Source organism: Siphateles boraxobius, unplaced genomic scaffold (genome assembly GCF_051911475.1).
Source record: "Siphateles boraxobius isolate OS27281-9 unplaced genomic scaffold, OSU_SipBor_1 23, whole genome shotgun sequence".
Classification (NCBI taxonomy): Eukaryota; Metazoa; Chordata; class Actinopteri; order Cypriniformes; family Leuciscidae; genus Siphateles; species Siphateles boraxobius.
The window spans coordinates 1,435,023-1,460,954 of NW_027508844.1; the positions used below are offsets into that span (position 1 = coordinate 1,435,023).

General features: G+C 41.8%; 10 non-coding genes across 10 annotated transcripts; 9 read left to right on the forward strand and 1 right to left on the reverse strand.

Moving 5' to 3' along the window:
* Positions 1–8,467: 8,467 nt before the first annotated feature.
* trnam-cau (transfer RNA methionine (anticodon CAU)) lies at positions 8,468–8,541 on the reverse strand. The gene has a single exon. It is a non-coding gene; the product is annotated as a tRNA-Met (tRNA).
* An 853-nt stretch (positions 8,542–9,394) lies between these two features.
* On the forward strand, positions 9,395–9,483 carry trnar-ucu (transfer RNA arginine (anticodon UCU)). Its single transcript is given in 2 exon segments — positions 9,395–9,431; positions 9,448–9,483. It is a non-coding gene; the product is annotated as a tRNA-Arg (tRNA).
* A 1,077-nt stretch (positions 9,484–10,560) lies between these two features.
* On the forward strand, positions 10,561–10,634 carry trnat-agu (transfer RNA threonine (anticodon AGU)). The gene has a single exon. It is a non-coding gene; the product is annotated as a tRNA-Thr (tRNA).
* A 139-nt stretch (positions 10,635–10,773) lies between these two features.
* Positions 10,774–10,862, forward strand: trnar-ucu (transfer RNA arginine (anticodon UCU)). The gene is given in 2 exon segments: positions 10,774–10,810; positions 10,827–10,862. It is a non-coding gene; the product is annotated as a tRNA-Arg (tRNA).
* A 536-nt stretch (positions 10,863–11,398) lies between these two features.
* trnat-agu (transfer RNA threonine (anticodon AGU)) lies at positions 11,399–11,472 on the forward strand. Its single transcript has one exon. It is a non-coding gene; the product is annotated as a tRNA-Thr (tRNA).
* A 707-nt stretch (positions 11,473–12,179) lies between these two features.
* trnat-ugu (transfer RNA threonine (anticodon UGU)) lies at positions 12,180–12,253 on the forward strand. The gene has a single exon. It is a non-coding gene; the product is annotated as a tRNA-Thr (tRNA).
* An 830-nt stretch (positions 12,254–13,083) lies between these two features.
* trnat-ugu (transfer RNA threonine (anticodon UGU)) lies at positions 13,084–13,157 on the forward strand. Its single transcript has one exon. It is a non-coding gene; the product is annotated as a tRNA-Thr (tRNA).
* A 139-nt stretch (positions 13,158–13,296) lies between these two features.
* On the forward strand, positions 13,297–13,385 carry trnar-ucu (transfer RNA arginine (anticodon UCU)). The gene is given in 2 exon segments: positions 13,297–13,333; positions 13,350–13,385. It is a non-coding gene; the product is annotated as a tRNA-Arg (tRNA).
* A 136-nt stretch (positions 13,386–13,521) lies between these two features.
* trnat-ugu (transfer RNA threonine (anticodon UGU)) lies at positions 13,522–13,595 on the forward strand. The gene has a single exon. It is a non-coding gene; the product is annotated as a tRNA-Thr (tRNA).
* A 734-nt stretch (positions 13,596–14,329) lies between these two features.
* Positions 14,330–14,403, forward strand: trnat-agu (transfer RNA threonine (anticodon AGU)). Its single transcript has one exon. It is a non-coding gene; the product is annotated as a tRNA-Thr (tRNA).
* The last annotated feature ends 11,529 nt before the right edge of the window (positions 14,404–25,932 follow it).

Genomic DNA, 25,932 nt, shown 5'->3' on the forward strand with positions numbered 1-25,932 from the left:
ACATCAGCCGCATCCCACTCAAAAATGCACGCTGACAGCCGTGACATGAAGATGGGATACAGCTGATGGGCATCAGTTGTACACCCCATGGCAATCCTGCGCATAAAATGCCAGATGTCCAAGCGAATCATGAGATCAGGCCACCCTCTGAATCTGGTTTTCAGCTTGGTCTCACCCACATCAGTGCAGCAGCCACAGTCCATGTACAAAACAGCAGGTGGATCCACACTAGCCTGCTGGTACCTTTTCACCAGACCATCGACCATCATGTCCAGTCCTGCTCCTTCCTGTGCTGTCAGCACACTCATGAGCACCTGACCAAACTCATTGCCAACAGAGGTAAGCCAGAGTCCCGTTCCCCTTGCCGTCCCAGCCAGCTTCTTAGTGATCTGCAGTAGATGACAGGAAGCATGCAATGCAATGAAACATCACACCATGTAGAATATGATACTCATGCTCTGATAATGATATAACAGTAAACACCATAAATTAACAAAAATCCCCTGCTAACCTTTTTAGTGGAATCCATCTTCAAGACTGAACCATACGTAGATGTTATCCTTGCATGGATTTCATCCAGCCTTGTCAGGATGTCTTGGCTGTACACGGTGAGCAGCCACTTGCAGCTTGGGACCACTGTAGGCTCTGGGGGTTCCTGGAATTGTATTTGCAACACCCCGGGTCGTTTGAGGAAGTCCACACATTGGGTGGTGTACCGGGCCATACGCTGGAGCCACTCCTCACTGTGGTTCTCACGCAGCTGTTTGATGACACGGGACTGTTGCCTAGGCCACGCTCACGCAGGAGCCGAATGACTCTCATATCACAGGCATACCTTAGGAAAAGCTAAATCCACACATTCATATATTTTACACAATTGATTTGTAAAGTATTTGCAAACATATGTGATGATGGGCTATCAACTGGATGTGGAATTAAAGTGCCCTTACTTCCGCGTGAGGATGACCCGAAATTCAGAGCGATTGCCCAGATCCAGCTGTTGCAGGACAGTCTGACTCCAGGACACATGCGAGGCTTTACACTTGGTACAGATGAGGGTTTCTGTGACCATGTTGTACATCCTATCGATGTCCAGAACCTGCCGTGCCCTTTTGTGCAGACCGCCTCCAGTCAGCTGATGCTGCCCGCAGGCAGAATTGGGACAGAGAGCCTTGATCTTCCAAAGCTTGTACAGCATCCACAGCAACAGAGCATGACAAAAAATCTGTCTGGAGCTGGAGCCTGGTTGTAAATAAGTGCTGGCTGTGGTGGGTAATACCAGAGCTGTAGGTTGTCTCGAAGCTCTGGTTTTCCCTTGGGCCCCATTTTAAAAAGCCTGCTGGCAATCCACCTGTGATCCTCTGGTGGCAAAGTGTCCGACCACAAACGATGCAGTCGAACTAGAGATGCATCTTGCAGTAATGCCCCCGAAGGAGTAGTCTGTGAATGAAAAAGACAAAACATTTAGTCTAGCAGGTCATTTATTTAATTACCGCTTTATCTATCCAAGGCTACCCTCATATAAAATAGAAAATATTGGATGTCAAATACGTACTTAAGGTTATAGAATAAAATGTATACATTTGTTCCAATAGTTTTCAGAATTGTGTCAGCTGCTAGCACTAATTTGTGTGACTCTACTGAGTTGTGACAGTTAATATGCAAATTCAATTATTCTAGACCAATAAAATTTGAAATTACTTACCGAGACAACATGCAATGAAATATAATATATGTTGCATATATAACAAGAGAAAGAAACAGTCATAACTGTCCAATAGGAAGTCTGTGAATGAAAAAGACAAAACATTTAGTCTAGCAGGTCATTTATTTAATTACCGCTTTATCTATCCAAGACTACCCTCATATAAAATAGAAAATATTGGATGTCAAAAATGTACTTAAGGTTATAGAATAAAATGTATACATTTGTTCCAATAGTTTTCAGAATTGTGTCAGCTGCTAGCACTAATTTGTGTGACTACTGAGTTGTGACAGTTAATATGCAAATTCAATTATTTTGGACCAATAAAATTTGAAATTACTTACCGAGACAACATGCAATGAAATATAATATATGTTGCATATATAACAAGAGAAAGAAACAGTCATAACTGTCCAATAATTTTAACTAATCCTAGATGGAATTATACAATACTGTTTAAAGGTCTATGTTCAGTAAGATTCTTTTTGTTTTTGAAATATGATTAAAATACAGTCAAAAACAGTAATAGTGGGAAATAATATTGCAATTTAGGATCGCCGCTTATTTGAATCTGTTTTCAAAAGTATTTACAGTTTTTTTCAATCGCTAACAAGCGCTTACCCATACTTCAGATACTTTTTCCTAAACTCTTAACACAGACTCACACCAACAAAACACAATTGGCCAAATGGATAATTTTCTTCTCAAGAACACATTTTGTTACAGATTTTTATGATTGTTTACACACTAAAATAAAAATTTCCACACAATTTGCAAAATTCTACTCCAATGAGCAAAACCCCTCCGCAGATTTGCACAACATTACACACAATGTCTGCCTTACCCTTATAGCAAAACATTACACACGGTGATTTGTAAAACTCTACACACATTTTCACACCTTAGACACAGATAAGGATTGTGAGGTTACTTCCTTGTCATTACAAAGCCCCGGATTGCCATTGACCACACTAATGAATGAATTGGATATGCACATCCATCAGGCGTGGAAGCACACATGTGCTAATTTGAAAACGCATCACTCAGGAGTGCTATAAAAGGCAGCAGGTGAGTTCACCTGTCTTCAACAAAAATGGAAGGAGCTAGAAGAAGAAGGAGAAGAAGAAGAAGAGTGAGAATAAGAGGGGGGGCTCAAAGAGGAGATGAAGGAGGTAGAGGAAGAGGAGAAGGAGGTAGAGGAAGAGGTGAAGGAGGTAGATGAAGAGGAGAAGGAGGTAGAGGAAGAGGAGAAGGAGGTAGAGGAAGAGGTGAAGGAGGTAGAGGGACCATGGACTGACACCGATGGAAGCTGGACAAAGAGTTCAACCAAATCTCTGGTTGATACTGTAACTGAATAGTTACAGTATTCTTGTTGCTTTTACAGCAGTTTTTCTTCAGAGTCAAACTGTATGTACTTCATGCAGTAATTTTAATTTGTCTACAGATTTTATTTTTTTCATTGATTTCATTGTTGGTTGATTACTGTAACTGATTATGGTAAGAAATACTGTAAATAAATACTTGAAATATGAGTCTGCAGAAATCAGTGTTGTGCAGTGCTTGGTAAGTTTATAGTAGGCCTATTTGTGTACATTCTCCCTATATCTCAAACCAATCATGAAGAATGTTGTTTGTGTGTCACAATTTTTTTTTTCATCTAAATTATCCCTTACATAACAATGTCTGGCCAAAAATCTAGCACATGCTATTTCCTAAAAATAGTATTTTTACAGATGTGTTTTTTATTTATCACAACAGTGTGAAACTGGTTACAATAGTGTCTGATCATTGAGGACTGTGTTGGTTAAATGAAAACTAATAGCATTTTCACAAATATGTGTATATCTTTTGACTGAAGTGTGTATGTTTTTACAGAAGTGTGTCATTTTCCAAACAATCTAGGAATTATGCCAATTGAGTGTGGTGTTTGGATAATTGTGATTACATTTTGAAAAAAAGAACCCGGTTTTCAAAATTGCGTGTAAACAATTGAAAAAAACTGTAAATATATACTAACTCTTCATTTCAAAATAGAACACATCTCTGCACACACTAACTTTACCAAAACACTGGAAATCTGACTCAGAATGAAATTATTCTGTCAAAGAATAACACTTGTTTTCACTTCACAAGGTACATGCAGTCAATCAAAGTACAACAGGTTTCAAAATACTGGCTATTGTATTACAAAAACTTCATAGACTTTTGTGTTTCAGTTTTACAGGTATTTGCATACAAAACATGCAATCCACCATTTTTACACTAAATTTATTGGTTGGGAACTGTATGTCCACATGTACAGTATTCCAGTAAAAAGCAAATCAGTTTTTTTTCCCTTTACTGTTTACCAGCCTCTCTTAGTGAAAGACCGTGGTTGATTACATGGTCAATGATAGTGGCACGAATTTCATCACTGACTACTGTTCTTGCAGCCCTTGGAATGCCACCACCACACATTCTTACACCTCTACCTTGCCCTCTCCTTAGGCCTGCTCTTCTCCCTGCACATCTCACTGCACATCTCACTGCATCTCTGACTGCACCTCTCACTGCACATCTCACTGCATCTCTCACTGCACCTCTCACTGCTCCTCTCACTGCACATCTCACTGCACATCTCATTGCCCCTCTCACTGCACATCTCACTGCATCTCTGACTGCACCTCTCACTGCACATCTCACTGCATCTCTCACTGCACATCTCACTGCACATCTCACTGCCCCTCTCACTGCACCTCTCACTGCACCTCTCACTGCACATCTCACTGCACATCTCACTGCCCCTCTCACTGCACCTCTCACTGCATATCTCACTGCACCTCTCACTGCATCTGTCACTGCACATCTCACTGCACCTCTCACTGCACATCTCACTGCACATCTCACTGCACCTCTCACTGCACCTCTCACTGCACATCTCACTGCACCTCTCACTGCACCTCTCACTGCATCTCTCACTGCACCTCTCACTGGGCCTGCTCTTCTCCCTGGGCCCCTTGCTCTTACTCTTCCTCGTCCAGACATTACAGTGTTTGTCTTTTTCTGTTTCCAAAAACATCACTCCTCAAAGTCCTCCTTTTACTGTATAAGTGTCAATGTAACAGAAAAAAATAACCCCTGCCACTGAGTCTAAGCCAGACTGGAATCAGCTATGGTTGGCCCAATTTACCCAACATAAATCAGGTGTGTGTCAATTATTCAATTGTTTGTTTATTATCAGCTGAGATATATTGTTTTTGAACTGATATCATTGAAGAAGCCGAGGTTTTTATACTGTATCTAAGGTTTGGAATATTGTTTTTGCTATTGTGGGGTGGTGTGTGTTAACATTTGTAAATACTACAAAAACAATCCATAATTTTGTTGGGAGGTATAGCTTGTCTGTTACGAAAATGTAAGCATTGTGGAAATGTGTTCACTGACTGCATATTGTGTGAAAACTGTATAGTATTGCTCTTAATTCATTATGATAAGATTTCCTGCATACAAAATATATTTCTAAAAAGTGCACAGATGTGGAATGTGTCTTAGAATGCAAGTTTCTAAAAAGTGCACAGATGTGGAATTTGTCTTAGAATGCAATGTGGATTATGCCAGTACTTACAGAGACAGTGGTGCTTGGTGTAGGGGCACTGGACACTGCTGCGCTGGGTTGGTCAACAGCCTGAGATGGTCTCCTAGCCACACTCAGTTTTGGCTTTGCAGCAGCAATGTGGGACCCACCAAATCTTGGCTTGGTAAACTAAAAAAGGGCAAAACAATTTCAATGAAAAGACAAATTGAATTGTAACAGCACATTGGCCAAAAATATAATAACATGTAAAATGAGAAAATATCTATTGATCCTATCATTCATTATATAACTAAAGGACCTGCTTTCTTTCTTTAACTTATTTTTTTGTCTGTGTATTACCACACTCTACTACTTATACAGATTGAAATAAGCACAGTTAGAATAGAAAAATGTTTGGGAAGGTATTGCTAGAATGTGAGTATATAGTAAATTAACAAGTACCTTTTAAAAATGACTTAAAATCAAAAATAGTTTGCACATAGTTTGTAAGAGAAAGCGTTTATTAACAGTAATGAAGGTTACACTTGAAATGGCAACAAAGCAGATTCATGATGACTTAATTAATAATACTTGTATAATTAATTGTGCATAAGTGGAATGTTACCTGAGAAATACAGAATGAAAGAGGTAGCTTCAGTAGCCAGTTGGAAAAATCAAGAGAGATACCATGAAGGACGTGAGTGTCCTTTAACCCATAATGGAAAAGCCCAATTAGAGAGGAAGAGGAGAATGCAAGAGCAGAGCCCAGAGAAGAAAGAGAGATCACATAGGTTACATTGTTCTTTCACCATTTTACTTGATCTAAACCAACCTGAGACAGTGAAACTGACCAATAAGCAGACTACAGCCGCCCCTGTACAAGGTGTGACAGCTGGCAGGTAGGTGTAAAAACATACCAGCCATTTCCACTGAACTTAAACCTTTATACTAAACGTATATTAAAACTGCAATTATATAAAAAAAAATGTTATTACCTTTGACAAACTTGGTATAATTTTAGAAGTAGGCTGGGGTGGGAGCTGACGCTGACTCTGCGCCATGACCTCCTGTGCTGGTCCAGTAGCGGCAGACTGTTGTTCAACAACCCTTGGTGCTTGTCCAATAGAGGCTGTGGCCTGCTTAAGACAACCACAAAAATACATAGGCTACAATAATTGTTGAACGAGAAGAATTTGTTCAGTAAATTATATATATATAAAAAAAATACAAGTTACATCTTTACATTGTTACCTTTTGAGTGTGAAAAACACATATGCACTTTGGGACCGCTCCAAGCAAGGTTGTCTGGCCGCGAGACTGCATCGGACATCTTTCAATCTGTAAACATTATCACACATATAATATAGAATACATGCATTTCTAACTTATCAGTATGAATGCCACATTAATTTATTGTAGTGTGTCATTTATTTTTATTCATGTTCTTTGAAGAGGAGATACAAACTGTAAAATTAGAGATAAAGAGTGAGTAAAGTTTGTATCCTCCTTTAAAAGAACAAGAGAGGAACATTTCACACCTTCAAAAAAACATCCATTCACTCAACATCCCCACCCCCACTGCCTCAAATCTCTGAATCTCCCAGTGCAAAAAAACGTTTTTTTTTTACATAAATAAACATAAATCTCAAATACCTGCAACATTATCTACATACATATCTATAAATAATGATGACATAGAATTAAATGATTAGGATTACAATTATTACGTCATGCAAAGGTGACAAAAGCACACTCACCCTTTGGTACACGTCATGCCACTTTTTCTGTCGAGGAGCTGGCCTGTTACCCTCATTTGATGGCCAAACTCCTGTGCTTGCAAACTTTTTTAGCCTTGCAATCCAGTCAGTATCTGACATGGCTTTATGGGATTTTTTGCCAGACATTTTTTTGTTGGGGGGCTAACGGTTAGGTTATATCGTTTTGAACAAAACTACTATAATACAAATTATTTCTTTAAAAAAAGCACACACGATATTTACAATTATAATATAGTATACAATTATATACAAATATAAAATTACATTGTCCGAAAATACAGTTAAAGTTACCGAAAAATAAGTTTCGCAGTCCTCCGTTAAAATGATGCTACCTGACCTCCGTGACAGTGATGCTCGACGTCTGAACGTTTTGACCTCTGACACGCCCCTCAGGATATGTCATTACTTCGTACACCTTCGGCTCAGTTCGGCAACTTGATTGACACTTGGCTAGCTTCCTGACTCCTCCTCCTAGCGGTGCTAAGCGTAAACGTGCCATCGACATTTCCTTGTACTCTGATTGGTCAAATGATGAAAATGATAAGGAAAAAGTCAAGAATGGCGCTCTCTGATTGGCTGCAGATGTTATAATGTCGAGAATGGCGCTCTCTAATTGGCTGCAAATGTTACAGCGCGTCGACGTGATTGGCTGTGGCGTTCAACATTGTTCAACATTATCCCCATTTTGACGGACTATCCTTCGGCACCTGGCGTTCAGGTCGCAGTCTCCCCTGGAGGCGTTGGTTCGAATCCCACTTCTGACAAACCTAACCTTTGGCTGCGGGCTCAAGCTAGAGTCTTTAACCCTCTGGCAAGTTTATCCAGAAATGCAGTAATTTTGACAAAGCACTGTAATTCAGTTCATGCTAGAATTAACCAAACATTAAAGTAACACTGACCTGCAGTACATGACCTTTGTAGTAACACTTTAGTGCAATGTATGGGATTCTATGGCACTTGGAATTTCAAGTCATGACATTTCAGAAAAAAATGGACAAGTTGATTGAATCGTATTCAACTGAATTTCACGAAATAACATGTTGTGACGTTTACCGGAAGAAGATGCAGTAGAATTTCATGGCAAGGATTCTTGGAAATTTTTTGGAATGAAATGTCATGGGTTTGGGGGCATGAGGTGGAGTGTCATGACACAAGATTCAAGAAAAGTCATGTAAAACATTACATTAGCATTAACAAGACATGCCATTAGAATGAAAGAATGATATCAGCCTTAACAAAACATTGTAACAACACCAACACATATGACATGAATATGAGAGTAATACAATTACTGCATTTGTTCAACATTAGTCTTAAAAAAACAATGGATTTCAATTACAGTGCATATGAAGAAATGGACAAAGGCATAAAAGGGAATACAGAAAGCAGCTCATTTATTTACACGGTCCCGTGTATCAAAACGCACCATTCTGCCCCGTGTGAGGCTCGAACTCACGACCTTCAGATTATGAGACTGACGCGCTGCCTAACTGCGCCAACGAGGCACGTGCTGAGACACGGGTGAGCGGTGAAGCCCTAGATTCTAGATCATCTGCCATTCTGTGTAGGTGCAAAAATGCTGCTCACCACTGGCTGTCATGTCAGGATGCCTGAGCGGTCTAAGGCGCTGCGTTCAGGTCGCAGTCTCCCCTTGAGGCGTGGATTCTAATCCCACTTCTGACAAACCTAACCTTTGGCTGCGGGCTCAAGCTAGAGTCTTTAACCCTCTGGCAAGTTTATCCAGAAATGCAGTAATGTTGACAAAGCACTGCAATTCAGTTCATTTAGAATTAACCAAACATTAAAATAACACTGACCTGCAGTACATGACCTTTAAAGTAACACTTTAGTGCAATGTATGGGATTCTATGGCACTTGGAATTTCAAGTCATGACATTTCAGAAAAAATGGACATGTTGATTGAATCGGATTCAACTGAATTTCACGAAATAACATGTTGTGATGTTTACCGGAAGAAGATGTAGTAGAATTTCATGGCAAGGATTCTTGGAAATTTCTTGGAATGAAATGTCATGGGTTTGGGGGCATGGGGTGGAGTGTCATGACACAAAATTCAAGGAATGTCATGTAAAACATTACATTACATTAGCATTAAAAAGACATTCCATTAGAATGAAAGAATGATTTAAGCCTTAACAAAACATTGTAACAACTGTCTAGTAAACAGGAGATCATGGATTCGAATCCCAGCAGTGCCTATGCCACAGGATGTGGGCACCGCTCACTTAATCTTTTACATATGTAAATCTTTGCATGCTGAACAGTGTGCATCTGCACAAAATGTGGAAATCTAAGAAGTGATGTGCATGCAATAGCGTCTTAAAGCTTGTCTTTTGTGGCTCTGTGGCGCAATGGATAGCGCATTGGACTTCTAGATTGTGAATAGAGGTATTCAAAGGTTGTGGGTTCGAGTCCCACCAGAGTCGTGCATACCCTCTTTTGCTCAGATGTCTTTGTGTTGGACAAGCATATGCTTAAAACTTGAATCCACAAACTACTTCAGAAGCATACCCTTCACGTTCTGCTTATTTCCCTTATTGGACACACCCAACTCAGATCACAGAGTACTCTACTAATTAACTTAAGTCACCTATTTAAATAAGAATAGGTTGAAATCCACTGGCCTAGGCCAAAATCTGCAACAACCTACTGTTGGCCACCTACCTAGAAAAAAAAGGAAAAAAAAAAAACACGCTTTCCATTTCTCCAAGCTGAAACAGCATTTAGATGTATCGTAACTAGAGGTTCCCGAAACATTTGAGACACGAGTACTGAGAGTTTCGATCCAGAAATAAATGGCTTGAGATATTCCCTTGTCCCTTGAAGGAATACAAGTTTATTAAAAGGTTTAATCTAACTTCTAATACTATCATATATAAACTGAGAAAGTTCTGTTTGTTGAAGTTAGCATTTCAGGTTAGGATGGTAAATGATATCAGCTGTGAAACAGTTTCCAGCAAGAGAATCTGGCAAATCCTGTTTTCTCCATTGTAAGTTAAATGAGTCTGATCACTGAGACTTTCTTTAATGGCTCTGGGATGGCTCTTGGAACCAGAGTTCCTGGCCACTATCAGCATTTGAATAGTTATCCTGATTCCATTGGATTGGTAATGCCCTCAGAGTAGGGTGTGTTAGTACTACATTTGCATGCTTTGTTTGAATTTGTCTCCACCTCCAGAAGTCCCTCCTCTTAAAATGCCTATAATATACCATGTAAAGTTACTTTAATTTAGACGATGTTGGAATGACTGCAGCTACCGACAAGCAATAAAGAACTTCTGCTTGGAAAACTTCCACCGTCTCCTGGTCTGAGCTTCTAACTTTTCTACAAAGAAAAAGTTCAAAACACCCTTATCCCTCAACAGAAGCCTGCACACCTTTCAGGTTTTGGAAATAATCCTGTAACTTCAAAGGGACCTATTCATGATGTAATCAGCTATTCTCCTGACATGCTACCTCTTTTAGACTTTGTATACAAAAGCATCGAACCAGCGACAGTAACTGGCGCTGTTGCTTAGTTGGTCAAAGCGCCTGTCTAGTAAACAGGAGATCATGGATTCGAATCCCAGCAGTGCCTATGCCACAGGATGTGGGCCCCGCTCACTTAATCTTTTACATATGTAAATCTTTGCATGCTGAACAGTGTGCATCTGCACAAAATGAGGAAATCTAAGAAGTGATGTGCATCCAATAGCGTCTTAAAGCTTGTCTTTTGTGGCTCTGTGGCGCAATGGATAGCGCATTGGACTTCTAGATTGTGAATGGAGGTATTCAAAGGTTGTGGGTTCGAGTCCCACCAGAGTCGTGCATATCCTCTATTGCTCAGATGTCTTTGTGTTGGACAGGCATATGCTTAAAACTTGAATCCACAAACTACTTCAGAAGCATACCCTTCACGTTCTGCTTATTTCCCTTATTGGACACACCCAACTCGGATCACAGAGTACTCTACTAATTAACTTAAGTCACCTATTTAAATAAGAATAGGTTGAAATCCACTGGCCTAGGCCAAAATCTGCAACAACCTATTGTTGGCCACCTACCTAGAAAAAAAGAAGAAAAAAAACACGCTTTCCATTTCTCCAAGCTGAAACAGCATTTAGATGTATCGTAACTGGAGGTTCCCGAAACATTTGAGACACGAGTACTGAGAGTTTCGATCCAGAAATAAATGGCTTGAGATATTCCCTTGTCCCTCAACAGAAGCCTGCACACCTTTCAGGTTTTGGAAATAATCCTGTAACTTCAAAGGGACCTATTCATGATGTAATCAGCTATTCTCCTGACATGCTACCTCTTTTAGACTTTGTATACAAAAGCATCGAACCAGTGACAGTAACTGGCGCTGTGGCTTAGTTGGTTAAAGCGCCTGTCTAGTAAACAGGAGATCCTGGGTTCCAATCCCAGCAGTGTCTTATCTGTGGCTTCTAACAGTAGTCATTCAATCATCTCTGATGTGAAAGACAATCTGGACTTCTCGGTTGCAAATGAAGGTTTTAAAAAGTGTGCCGTTTTTTGGATCCCACCAGAGTCACGAATGGTGTCCCTTTGCACAGACGTCTTTACCAGACTGACATTTGCTTAAAGCTGGGGTTTTCCAACTTTTTCAGAAGCCTACGCAGCACATTTTTCTTCTTTTCCTTATTGAGCACACCCAAGTCAGATCGTCCAGTACGTTACTTATCAATCAATTATTTGATTCACCTGTATTAAATGAGAGAGATAATAAAAAATATATATATATGTGGTGCAGATGCGCTTCAAGAATGGTTTGCAAGCTCCTGGCTTAGGCCTGAAATCTGCTACTACCGATTGATATGGTCAAGCCTATGGATATTTGTACAAACAAAGTCTTTACATATATGAAGAATAATACATGGATATCTTTCTGGATTTTGCCCTTTCATATCAGAAGAAGGCTCAGGAAACATTTTAGGCATTACTATCGAGAGTGTAGAGCCAAAATTAAATGAGTTCAGACATTCCCTTGAGGCGTGAAAGGCCCTCGTGTTTTGGAAACAATCCTCTTACCTCTAAGGGACCTCGTTCATGACGTGATCAGCTGTTTTCCTGATGTGGTACCTCTTTTAGACTTGTTTTACCAACAAATCTCACAGTACCTGGCGCTGTGGCTTAGCTGGTCAAAGCGCCTGTCTTGTAAACAGGAGATCCTGGGTTCAAATCCCAGCAGTGCCTTTGGCACAGGATATGGGAGTGCTTAACCTTTTCACATATGAAAGTCTTTGCATGACGAACTGTGTTTACCTGCACAAAACTGGAAAAACTAAGAAGTGCTGCGCATGCAACACTTCCCTGAAGTGTGTCATTTTATGGTACAATGGATAGAACTTTGGACTTCTAGGATGCGAATGGAGAAATTCCCTGGTTGTGAGTCCCACCAGAATAGTCAGTGGCCTCTTTTGCTCTGATGTCTCTGTGAGTCAGACATATGTTTAAAACTGGGGTCCACAAACTACTTCAGAAGCCTACCCTTCACATTCTGCTCATCTCCCTTATTGGACACACCCACGTCAGATCATTGAGTACTCTACTAAGTAGCTCAATTAACTCTGTTGAAATAAGGAAGATAACAAAAATGTATAGCGTCTGGGAGGTTTCCAGAATGGTTTGAAAACCACTGGCTTAGGCCAGAATCTGCTACTTCCTATTGTTGAGATCCAGCCTCTGGATGTATTCAAAACAGTCTTTACAAATATGAATATATAATTCATGAAAATCTTTCTGGATTTTGTCTTTCAGATCAGCTGAAAGCATAGCAGAGATTGCTTTCCATTTCTCCCAGCTGAGACAGAATTTAGATGTATTGTAACTGGAGGTTCCAAAAACATTTCAGACACAAGTATTGAGAGTTTCAGATATTCCCTCTTTCTTCAACAGAGCCCTGCATGCCCCTCGGGTTTTGGAAATAATCCCCTAACCTCTTTCATGATGTAATCAGCTATTTTCCTGACCTGCTACCTCTTTTAGACTTTTTATGCCAACACATTGTAGAGAGTTCAGCAAGTGGCGCTGTGGCTTAGTTGGTCAAAGCGCCTGTCTTGTAAACAGGAGATTCTGGGTTCGAATCCCAGCAGTGCCTATGCCACAGGATGTGGGCACCACTCACTTAATCTTTTACATATGTAAATCTTTGCATGCTGAACAGTGTGCATCTGCACAAAATGAGGAAATCTAAGAAGTGATGTGGATGCAATAGCGTCTTAAAGTTCGTCTTTTGTGGCTCTGTGGCGCAATGGATAGCGCATTGGACTTCTAGATTGTGAATGGAGATATTCAAAGGTTGTGGGTTTGAGTCCCACCAGAGTCGTGCATACCCTCTATTGCTCAGATGTTTTGGAAACAATCCTCTTACCTCTAAGGGACCTCGTTCATGACGTGATCAGCTGTTTTCCTGATGTGGTACCTCTTTTAGACTTGTTTTACCAACAAAATTCACGGTATCTGGCTCTGTGGCTTAGCTGGTCAAAGCGCCTGTCTTGTAAACAGGAGATCCTGGGTTCAAATCCCAGCAGTGCCTTTGGCACAGGATATGGGAGTGCTTAACCTTTTCACATATGAAAGTCTTTGCATGACGAACTGTGTTTACCTGCACAAAACTGGAAAAACTAAGAAGTGCTGTGCATGCAACACTTCCCTGAAGTGTGTCATTTTATGGTACAATGGATAGAACTTTGGACTTCTAGGATGCGAATGGAGAAATTCCCTGGTTGTGAGTCCCACCAGAATAGTCAGTGGCCTCTTTTGCTCTGATGTCTCTGTGAGTCAGACATATGCTTAAAACTTGAATCCACAAACTACTTCAGAAGCATACCCTTCACGTTCTGCTTATTTCCCTTATTGGACACACCCAACTCAGATCACAGAGTACTCTACTAATTAACTTAAGTCACCTATTTAAATAAGAATAGGTTGAAATCCACTGGCCTAGGCCAAAAGCTGCAACAACCTATTGTTGGCCACCTACCTAGAAAAAAAGAAGAAAAAAAAACACGCTTTCCATTTCTCCAAGCTGAAACAGCATTTAGATGTATCGTAACTGGAGGTTCCCGAAACATTTGAGACACGAGTACTGAGAGTTTCGATCCAGAAATAAATGGCTTGAGATATTCCCTTGTCCCTCAACAGAAGCCTGCACACCTTTCAGGTTTTGGAAATAATCCTGTAACTTCAAAGGGACCTATTCATGATGTAATCAGCTATTCTCTTCTTTTAGACTTTGTATACAAAAGCATTGAACAAGTGACAGTAACTGGAGCTGTGGCTTAGTTGGTCAAAGCGCCTGTCTAGTAAACAGTAGATCCTGGGTTCGAATCCCAGCAGTGCCTAATCTGTGGCTTCTAAGAGTAGTCATTTAACCTTCTCTGATGTGAAAGCTTAAAGCTTGTCTTTTGTGGCTCTGTGGCGCAATGGATAGCGCATTGGACTTCTAGATTGTGAATGGAGATATTCAAAGGTTGTGGGTTTGTCATATGGGTAATTAATAAATAAAAACGTATCGATACAAGGCCCCCACTCCAGAGCATTTTTTCACACACCGGCTTGTCTTGTGGATGTCTTGTGGATGCCATACCACCTTTGGAAGGTCAGGCTGTGCTGTCCTGTGTGTGGAGAATCAGGGTGTTCTGGTTAACCTCCACCAGCTGCATGGATGTTCCTCCCATCACCAAGCTGTTGCCCAGTACAAGCTGCCTTATCCTGCGATAGTCTTGCAGGATCAGAGACAATCTTGACAGGGCTCCCTTGCCTTTTCTTTTGGGGCTTGGGTGGACAGTGCAAAGTCTGATGAAGATGGTCTCCAGCAGACGGCAACAGTCAGGCCACTGAGCAGGTGCGCTGCTTGCACCCAGCACACATCTGGTGGTGCTCTGTACACCAGGGTGAGTGGGCTTCTTCGGGACCTTGAAGCGTCCACTCAGCAGTCTCTTTCGGCATCGACTGTCATACACCAGCCGTTCCTTGTCCCGGTCATCCAGGTTCTGCCAAAGAGCAATTATGGTGTTGGCTTCCTGGTTGGTCAGGCTGAGGGCTGTGTGGTCCCGGAGATCCACCAGATATTCTGCCAGCTGGTCCACATGTTGATAACCCGGGATATTTTGGTAGTCAACAGCCTATTAAAAAACACAAACATGCAATACAATTATTACATCTCATCTGTCTAATGCATAATTCCATAACTGATTGTGTTATTTTCCTGTTTATCACCGTAAAGCACTGTATAGTACAAAGCAGAGAGAGCGCCATTCTTGACATTTTACAAAGCACCAAATAAATAAAGATGACTTGACTTGATGTGTATTTGCAGCTTACAAATGAATTTAGGCTGTACTTTTAAATGTAAAATATGTGGAAAGTCTGGATTTAAAGCACTGGATGTTAATTCATCATAATTATTCTAGTTAATTTGAAAGACATACAAAGGAGTAGTATTTACCGTCTCTTCTTCATCATCATCCTGACCAGCATCCTCTGGCTCTGAGGGGAGAGTTGAAACAGATGTTTCAGAGGGAACAGGTGTGACAGCAGTCCCTGAGGGTCCAGGTGATGAAGGAGACTGTGTGAGGACAAGTTTGGGGTCAGGGACCAGTGAAGGGGATGTGGAGCCCAGTACAGGTGTGGCACTGCTGGTGACCAGGGTGGAAGAACCCAGTGTCAGTGTGGAAGAGGGTGGTGACAGAACAGCCTCCGGATCTGCTATTGTGTGATCCTCGCTGATGTCACAGAAGCCCTCATCTTCATCTCGCTCCTCCACACTGAGGTCCTCAATGAGCTCTGCTGTCTGCTCAGAGTCAGGATTCATGTCCTGCAGTGCCTGACCAGTCTGCTGGAACAGATACTGCACTCCAATGAGCTCACCTGAAATAAAAACAATAAACAAACGGAAATTAAATAGAATGTTGTGTATCATATTTGATACATTAGGCTTTTGTAGTAGCTCATATAGTGTGAGAATATAGAGCTCATCATCAAGGAGAAAAAAAACAAAACAGTTTTATTAAGAGGCCAAACACGTTTAATTATGGGGGCAAAACATGAAATGAAATGCAATACAATGATGATTGAGAGAAAAGTCTGATGATCATTTTGATATTTACATGTAACATGATTTTCTAATCAAGTGAACCCAAGCTGCTTCAGTCTAGTAACTAGTCATTAAATATTACTAACAATATAAAAGTTATTCTTACAATTACTTTATAAAATCAGTAAGGGTTTTACAATGAAAAGAAACGTGAAGCACGAGCTGAAGGTGGACACTTTTACAATTATACTAAAAGACTATAATCAATCAGACGACAGAGGGCATGTTTCCTAAAAATTTTTGATCATGTTGATCATTTAGAGTCCTTTAGAAACTTGCATATCAATTATGATACAATCGACTCTATAGGGTTAAATCTGACATATAGACGGAGGTTACACAGAAATTGCAAGTTGATAAAATAAAAAATATATAAAACAATTCTCACAGGTGTAACATGCAGGGGGACAAAACGTGGGGACCACTTTCCTGCCAAACAGCTTTTCATAATTGCCGTTTACACAGGTAACAAGTTCTCCTGTGTAGCTGCGCAAAGCTGATGGCTCCGATGACAGGGAAGCAGCCTCCCGGTCCTGGTTCCACCGGTGTAGACCCTCCAGCAGATAAATCTGAAAGTTCAGACTGTTTGCACTGGTCCCTGTAAATAGACACAACAGTGTTTAGGAGGTGTTAAAGGAACACACAAAAACACTTAATGCTCTTTCTTTACACCTGCACAGTGTGTGTGACAAAGACAATACCTGGGATGAAACGGTTCAGGTGTAAATGAAAGAGCTCGAGAGAAGTGGAGCCTCTGGCACATCTGTAGGTCTTCAGAAGCACACCTCCCTTGTTTAGGCTCCCTGTCTCTGTATAGAGCACAACACCAGGGGGGTCTTGAATGCATTTCACATGCTTCTTCTGGACATTCCAGATGTGCTCCATCCTTTCTCGGTCCAGGAGAGGAACACCCAGGGAGTCTTTGCCCTTGCTGCTCAGGAGCTCTGTAAGCAGCCGCTCAAGGAGAAGGATGGTAGTCTCCTCTCCACAGGTCCTCCTCCGGCAATGGAGTGCCAGCTCATTCCTGGTAAGATGCTTGTTGACATCTTCATCTGTCAGCGCAGGCCAACCCTGGGATATCAACAGCTCTCTCTTTGCTTTGCGAAGCATAGAAACATCAGCCGCATCCCACTCAAAAATGCACGCTGACAGCCGTGACATGAAGATGGGATACAGCTGATGGGCATCAGTTGTACACCCCATGGCAATCCTGCGCATAAAATGCCAGATGTCCAAGCGAATCATGAGATCAGGCCACCCTCTGAATCTGGTTTTCAGCTTGGTCTCACCCACATCAGTGCAGCAGCCACAGTCCATGTACAAAACAGCAGGTGGATCCACACTAGCCTGCTGGTACCTTTTCACCAGACCATCGACCATCATGTCCAGTCCTGCTCCTTCCTGTGCTGTCAGCACACTCATGAGCACCTGACCAAACTCATTGCCAACAGAGGTAAGCCAGAGTCCCGTTCCCCTTGCCGTCCCAGCCAGCTTCTTAGTGATCTGCAGTAGATGACAGGAAGCATGCAATGCAATGAAACATCACACCATGTAGAATATGATACTCATGCTCTGATAATGATATAACAGTAAACACCATAAATTAACAAAAATCCCCTGCTAACCTTTTTAGTGGAATCCATCTTCAAGACTGAACCATACGTAGATGTTATCCTTGCATGGATTTCATCCAGCCTTGTCAGGATGTCTTGGCTGTACACGGTGAGCAGCCACTTGCAGCTTGGGACCACTGTAGGCTCTGGGGGTTCCTGGAATTGTATTTGCAACACCCCGGGTCGTTTGAGGAAGTCCACACATTGGGTGGTGTACCGGGCCATACGCTGGAGCCACTCCTCACTGTGGTTCTCACGCAGCTGTTTGATGACACGGGACTGTTGCCTAGGCCACGCTCACGCAGGAGCCGAATGACTCTCATATCACAGGCATACCTTAGGAAAAGCTAAATCCACACATTCATATATTTTACACAATTGATTTGTAAAGTATTTGCAAACATATGTGATGATGGGCTATCAACTGGATGTGGAATTAAAGTGCCCTTACTTCCGCGTGAGGATGACCCGAAATTCAGAGCGATTGCCCAGATCCAGCTGTTGCAGGACAGTCTGACTCCAGGACACATGCGAGGCTTTACACTTGGTACAGATGAGGGTTTCTGTGACCATGTTGTACATCCTATCGATGTCCAGAACCTGCCGTGCCCTTTTGTGCAGACCGCCTCCAGTCAGCTGATGCTGCCCGCAGGCAGAATTGGGACAGAGAGCCTTGATCTTCCAAAGCTTGTACAGCATCCACAGCAACAGAGCATGACAAAAAATCTGTCTGGAGCTGGAGCCTGGTTGTAAATAAGTGCTGGCTGTGGTGGGTAATACCAGAGCTGTAGGTTGTCTCGAAGCTCTGGTTTTCCCTTGGGCCCCATTTTAAAAAGCCTGCTGGCAATCCACCTGTGATCCTCTGGTGGCAAAGTGTCCGACCACAAACGATGCAGTCGAACTAGAGATGCATCTTGCAGTAATGCCCCCGAAGGAGTAGTCTGTGAATGAAAAAGACAAAACATTTAGTCTAGCAGGTCATTTATTTAATTACCGCTTTATCTATCCAAGGCTACCCTCATATAAAATAGAAAATATTGGATGTCAAATACGTACTTAAGGTTATAGAATAAAATGTATACATTTGTTCCAATAGTTTTCAGAATTGTGTCAGCTGCTAGCACTAATTTGTGTGACTCTACTGAGTTGTGACAGTTAATATGCAAATTCAATTATTCTAGACCAATAAAATTTGAAATTACTTACCGAGACAACATGCAATGAAATATAATATATGTTGCATATATAACAAGAGAAAGAAACAGTCATAACTGTCCAATAGGAAGTCTGTGAATGAAAAAGACAAAACATTTAGTCTAGCAGGTCATTTATTTAATTACCGCTTTATCTATCCAAGACTACCCTCATATAAAATAGAAAATATTGGATGTCAAAAATGTACTTAAGGTTATAGAATAAAATGTATACATTTGTTCCAATAGTTTTCAGAATTGTGTCAGCTGCTAGCACTAATTTGTGTGACTACTGAGTTGTGACAGTTAATATGCAAATTCAATTATTTTGGACCAATAAAATTTGAAATTACTTACCGAGACAACATGCAATGAAATATAATATATGTTGCATATATAACAAGAGAAAGAAACAGTCATAACTGTCCAATAATTTTAACTAATCCTAGATGGAATTATACAATACTGTTTAAAGGTCTATGTTCAGTAAGATTCTTTTTGTTTTTGAAATATGATTAAAATACAGTCAAAAACAGTAATAGTGGGAAATAATATTGCAATTTAGGATCGCCGCTTATTTGAATCTGTTTTCAAAAGTATTTACAGTTTTTTTCAATCGCTAACAAGCGCTTACCCATACTTCAGATACTTTTTCCTAAACTCTTAACACAGACTCACACCAACAAAACACAATTGGCCAAATGGATAATTTTCTTCTCAAGAACACATTTTGTTACAGATTTTTATGATTGTTTACACACTAAAATAAAAATTTCCACACAATTTGCAAAATTCTACTCCAATGAGCAAAACCCCTCCGCAGATTTGCACAACATTACACACAATGTCTGCCTTACCCTTATAGCAAAACATTACACACGGTGATTTGTAAAACTCTACACACATTTTCACACCTTAGACACAGATAAGGATTGTGAGGTTACTTCCTTGTCATTACAAAGCCCCGGATTGCCATTGACCACACTAATGAATGAATTGGATATGCACATCCATCAGGCGTGGAAGCACACATGTGCTAATTTGAAAACGCATCACTCAGGAGTGCTATAAAAGGCAGCAGGTGAGTTCACCTGTCTTCAACAAAAATGGAAGGAGCTAGAAGAAGAAGAAGAAGAAGAAGAAGAGTGAGAATAAGAGGGGGGGCTCAAAGAGGAGATGAAGGAGGTAGAGGAAGAGGAGAAGGAGGTAGAGGAAGAGGTGAAGGAGGTAGATGAAGAGAAGGAGGTAGAGGAAGAGGAGAAGGAGGTAGAGGAAGAGGTGAAGGAGGTAGAGGGACCATGGACTGACACCGATGGAAGCTGGACAAAGAGTTCAACCAAATCTCTGGTTGATACTGTAACTGAATAGTTACAGTATTCTTGTTGCTTTTACAGCAGTTTTTCTTCAGAGTCAAACTGTATGTACTTCATGCAGTAATTTTAATTTGTCTACAGATTTTATTTTTTTCATTGATTTCATTGTTGGTTGATTACTGTAACTGATTATGGTAAGAAATACTGTAAATAAATACTTGAAATATGAGTCTGCAGAAATCAGTGTTGTGCAGTGCTTGGTAAGTTTATAGTAGGCCTATTTGTGTACATTCTCCCTATATCTCAAACTAATCATGAAGAATGTTGTTTGTGTGTCACAATTTTTTTTTTCATCTAAATTATCCCTTACATAACAATGTCTGGCCAAAAATCTAGCACATGCTATTTCCTAAAAATAGTATTTTTACAAATGTGTTTTTTATTTATCACAACAGTGTGAAACTGGTTACAATAGTGTCTGATCATTGAGGACTGTGTTGGTTAAATGAAAACTAATAGCATTTTCACAAATATGTGTATATCTTTTGACTGAAGTGTGTATGTTTTGACAGAAGTGTGTCATTTTCCAAACAATCTAGGAATTATGCCAATTGAGTGTGGTGTTTGGATAATTGTGATTACATTTTGAAAAAAAGAACCCGGTTTTCAAAATTGCGTGTAAACAATTGAAAAAAACTGTAAATATATACTAACTCTTCATTTCAAAATAGAACACATCTCTGCACACACTAACTTTACCAAAACACTGGAAATCTGACTCAGAATGAAATTATTCTGTCATGATTTCCGTTACACGAGAGTAGATGTTAAAACTTCATGCTGATTTGTACTCGGCTTTCGCCAAGATAATCACCAACTAAGACGTAGCTTTACAGTAACCTATGCTTCTCCATCCATTTACGCTTCTTTCCATCTAGTGACGTGAATCTTCTGTCTGGTGTTAATACAGTGTATTGCGCGTCAGCACACACAACGGCTGCAACCACAGTGCGGTCCCCCATAACAACCCTCTGGATTGAGCGGAGTAGGGAACATCTCTAGGGTCTTCAAGTGGGCACCTTCCGTCCTCAGTGTTTCGTCGACTAGCCCACGACACCTCATGAGGGCTCGACAGTGACTCTGGCGTCCCAGAGTCACCCCCCTCCGTCCCCCACTCAACTCAGCCCAGCTTACTGACCTCTACTTCCCTCTTGCTGCTGAGACCTAACCACAATCTCACAATCTCTCCGCAACCCAACTATACGCGCCAACCCGTTTGACTAAGGCTGTCGAGCCCCACTGGTGCGTTAATATGCAGTTTCAGTGGCAACGGTTCCGTATGGCATACCACCTACCACAAAACACAATATCTGCCCAACCACCCGTCATTCACGCAATATACACAGGAACGTAATGACTGTAAATACTATACAACCTATACAAATAAACCAACAGTTGCTGCTGAGACCTAACCACAATCTCACCGCAACCCAACCATACGCGCCAACCCGTTTGACTAAGGCTGTCGAGCCCCACTGGTGCGTTAATATGCAGTTTCAGTGGCAACGGTTGCGTATGGCATACCACCTACCACAAAACACAATATCTGCCCAACCACCCGTCATTCACGCAATATATACAGGAACGTAATGGCTATAAATACTATACAACCTATACAAATAAACCAACAGTTGCTGCTGAGACCTAACCACAATCTCACAATCTCTCCGCAACCCAACCATACGCGCCAACCCGTTTGACTAAGGCTGTCGAGCCCCACTGGTGCGTTAATATGCAGTTTCAGTGGCAACGGTTCCGTATGGCATACCACCTACCGCAAAACACAATATCTGCCCAACCACCCGTCATTCACGCAATATACACAGGAACGTAATGACTGTAAATACTATACAACCTATACAAATAAACCAACAGACCTTTCAAGTTTTCAAGAATTCTACGAAACCGTAGCATGGCGGCCTGTACACAGCCAGCTATAATCTTTCCGTCTCAACCACAGCCAGTTGCTGCTCCTTTCTGCTGCTTCAGATAAGTTCTTTACTGTACGACGCAACTCTTGGCCACTGAATCTGACGTCTCTGAGGAACCGGGTTGTAGAGTGTGCCACAAAACCACGACAACCCACTTCCACTGGATAAACCTGGACTCTCCATCCTCGCTGTTCTGCTTCAGTGGCCAGATGAGCATACCGCAGTTTCTTCCTCTCATATGCCTCATCTACCGCATCCTCCCATGGCACTGTTAACTCTATCAGTTGAACAATGCGTGCTGATCCAGACCACAAAACAATATCTGGCCGTAGGTTAGTGGTGGCAATCTCAGGTGGAAAAATAAGCCGTTGATCAAGATCAACCAGCATCTTCCAGTCCCTAGCAGCTTCCAGTTGTCCTGGGCGAGAATTGGTGTTAGCACCTTTTCTTGGTGGTTGCTCGCCTGGGCGGAGGAATATTGTCTTCTGCGTGTAATGTTTTGCTAGAACAGGCGGCAATTTATTGGTCATACTACGCTTGCCTTCCAATGCTAAAGCCAAACATCGCAATACTTGGTCATGGCGCCAAGTAAACCGACCCTGGCTAAGAGCCACCTTACATCCTGTCAAAATGTGCCTTAATGTGGCAGGTGATGAACACAAAGGACAAGATGGATCCTCTCCTACCCAGAGGTTTAGGTTCTGCGGTGATGGGAGAACATCATATGTTGACCTAATAAGGAAACTGATCCTACTCTCTTCCATTGACCAAAAGTCTTGCCAGCCCATTTTGCGTTGTTCCACACTCTCCCATCTCATCCACTCTCCCTGCTTGGCCTGGGAAATGGCCTTTATACATCTCATCCTCTCCTCCTGCTTTCGCACCTCGTTGACTACCAGCTTCCTCCTTTGGGCTGGGCCTGCCTTGTGCCATTTAGGAGGAACTAAACTGAGCCCAAAACCCCCTCTTCCATGCTGTACCTGTCCCACGATATCCCCAATTTGAATGTCAGCCTTTGCCTCTACCACAGATTTCTTTGCTGACCACTTTCTACCAGTTTTTACCACAGGGGCTGTCTCCCTTACGCATTTGTCACGTGACTCTGCTAAAGTCATTTCCAGTCTGACCTTGGCACACTTAAACTCCTCGGTTAAAGCAGAGACTGGCAGCTGCAATACTCCTTTACTATAAAGTCCCACTCTGCTGAGGCAGCGTGGAACTCCCAACCATTTCCTGATGTATGAACTTATTAACGCTTCCAGCTTATCCACTGTTGTCAAAGAAACCTCATACACAGTCAGTGGCCACAGCAACCTTGGCAGTAGACCAAACTGAAAGCACCAGAGTTTCAGTTTGCCTGGTAGAGCACAGCTGTTTATGCTCTTCAACCCTTCCACTGCTTGTCGTCTAACTTCTCCCACTCGAACTGTGTCCTTTAGATCCCCATCGTACCATCTCCCTAGACTCTTCACTGGCTTCTGAGAAACTGTTGGTATTGCCTCACCATTAATGAAGAATGTTTTATCTACTACCTTGCCTTTAATTATGGAGATGCTCCTTGATTTAGAGGGCTTAAATTGCATTCGTGCCCATTCAATATTATCTGTTAACTTCCCCAATAACCGATTAGTGCAGGCTACCGTTGTAGTCATGGTTGTCATGTCATCCATGTATGCTCTGATTGGTGGTAGTCGCATCCCAGAAGCCAAGCGCTCTCCTCCTACTACCCATTTTGATGCCCTAATGATTACTTCCATTGCCATGGTAAAAGCCAGTGGAGAAATGGTGCATCCTGCCATTATTCCAACCTCTAAGCATTGCCATGTAGTGCTGAATTCTGGAGTTGAGAAACTAAATTGCAAATCTCCAAAATAGGCTTTCACTAAATTTGTTATCGACATCGGTACCCTGAAAAAATCAAATGATGCCCAAAGAAGCTCATGTGGCACTGAACCATATGCATTAGCCAAATCCAGGAATGTCACGTGGAGCTCCTTCCTCTCCTTTTTAGCTGATTGAATTCGTTGCCAGATAACACTGATGTGTTCTAAGCATCCTGAGAATCCTGGAATGCCCGCTTTTTGAACTGAAGTGTCAATGAAGCCATTCTTTAATAGGTAGGTTGACAATCTCTGAGCAATAATGCTGAAGAAAATCTTTCCTTCGACGTTTAATAGTGAAATAGGGCGAAACTGACTGATGCTTGTAGCATCTTTTTCTATGGGTATAAAGACTCCCCCTGCTCTGCGCCATGCTCTAGGTACAACCTGCTTTTCCCAAGCCACTTTTATCAATTTCCACAGAATTCGTAGAACTCCTGAAGCACTCTTGTACACTCTGTACGGAACTCCATTAGGCCCTGGAGATGATGAAGCCCTTGCCTTTCTCACAACCTGCTCTATCTCTTTCCACTTAGGTGCACAGACCTCCATTTGGTATTCTGGTGGATTGACAGGTGGGATGTCTGACGGAATAGACATAGGCTTATGCCTTTTTGCATCTGTATGTGTTTCCTCCAAATATCTCTCTAGCTCAACCCTAGATGCTTTTAAAGTGCCATTCTTCTCACTGGTGAATAACTTCTTTGCGAATTTGAATGGATCTTTATAGAAATTAGCCCTCGCACGCTCCTTCTTTTTGTAGCGTTTCCGTAGGCGCTCAGCTCTGCGTAATGTTGCAAGCTTATCTTTTATGGCCCTTTGTAAGAGATTGAGTCCCTCCTTCTGACTTTGTTCCGCTCTTTTCCATTGCTTCCTCAGCTGTCTCCTTTCTCTAACTAACCCTTCAATTTTCTGCTGCCGTCTAGACAATCCAGGAGTAGTTTGTACTTTTTCCTTCCTTTTTTCCACACCAAACCTCTCACTTCCATATGCGTAAATGATGTCCCCAAATTTATCCAGCTTCTTTTCAACTGTACCAGTTAATCTTTCTAATGCAAAGCATAGATCTGTGTTTACCGTGTCCCATGCAGTTTTCTCACAAGCTCTTGGCCATCTAACTCCAGGCCTATGCCCGTTGAGGTTCTTTTCTCTCTTATGCTGGTTAGTCTGACCGGGTTCACAAGAATCAATGTGTTCATCACTAACTGTGCAAACCCTCCTCTCCTCTATGACAGGGGTGCTGATATCCTGCGAACTGTGGTTTGCTTCCTGTCGCTGGATTTCATTCGACTGACTTGACTGACTTCGTAAGAAGTACTGATCAATGCGAGGCCCTTGTCCCTTCTCCCTCAAGCATTTCATTTTCCCTTGATGAATCTTCAAACCCCTGACCGTTGTCGCCTTGCTCCAGCCACAGACACAAGCTTGGAGTTCAATGGCTTTGCTAACTGCAGAACCTGAACTAGTCTTTTGTGAAGTACTCTCTATACTCATATCCGTTTCCATTCCAAAGTCGTTAACCATGTTGTCCACCATTGAGTCATCTTCCGCCCCTGCTCTCGCAGACTCTAGGGGTATTTTCCTCTTTAATTTTTCAGAAGCCTTGGGCGGGTGTCTCCAGCATCCTGTAAACACAGAGCTGGATACTGCCGACAAGGGTAGCTAACCCTTACCAGCCCCATTGGGGTCTCTTTCCTCCTGTCAGCTGTCTCTCCAGGCTGTCACAAGGTCTTTCCCTTGTTGCCAGCAGCACTATTCACCGCAGTCACTGGACGTATCCAGATC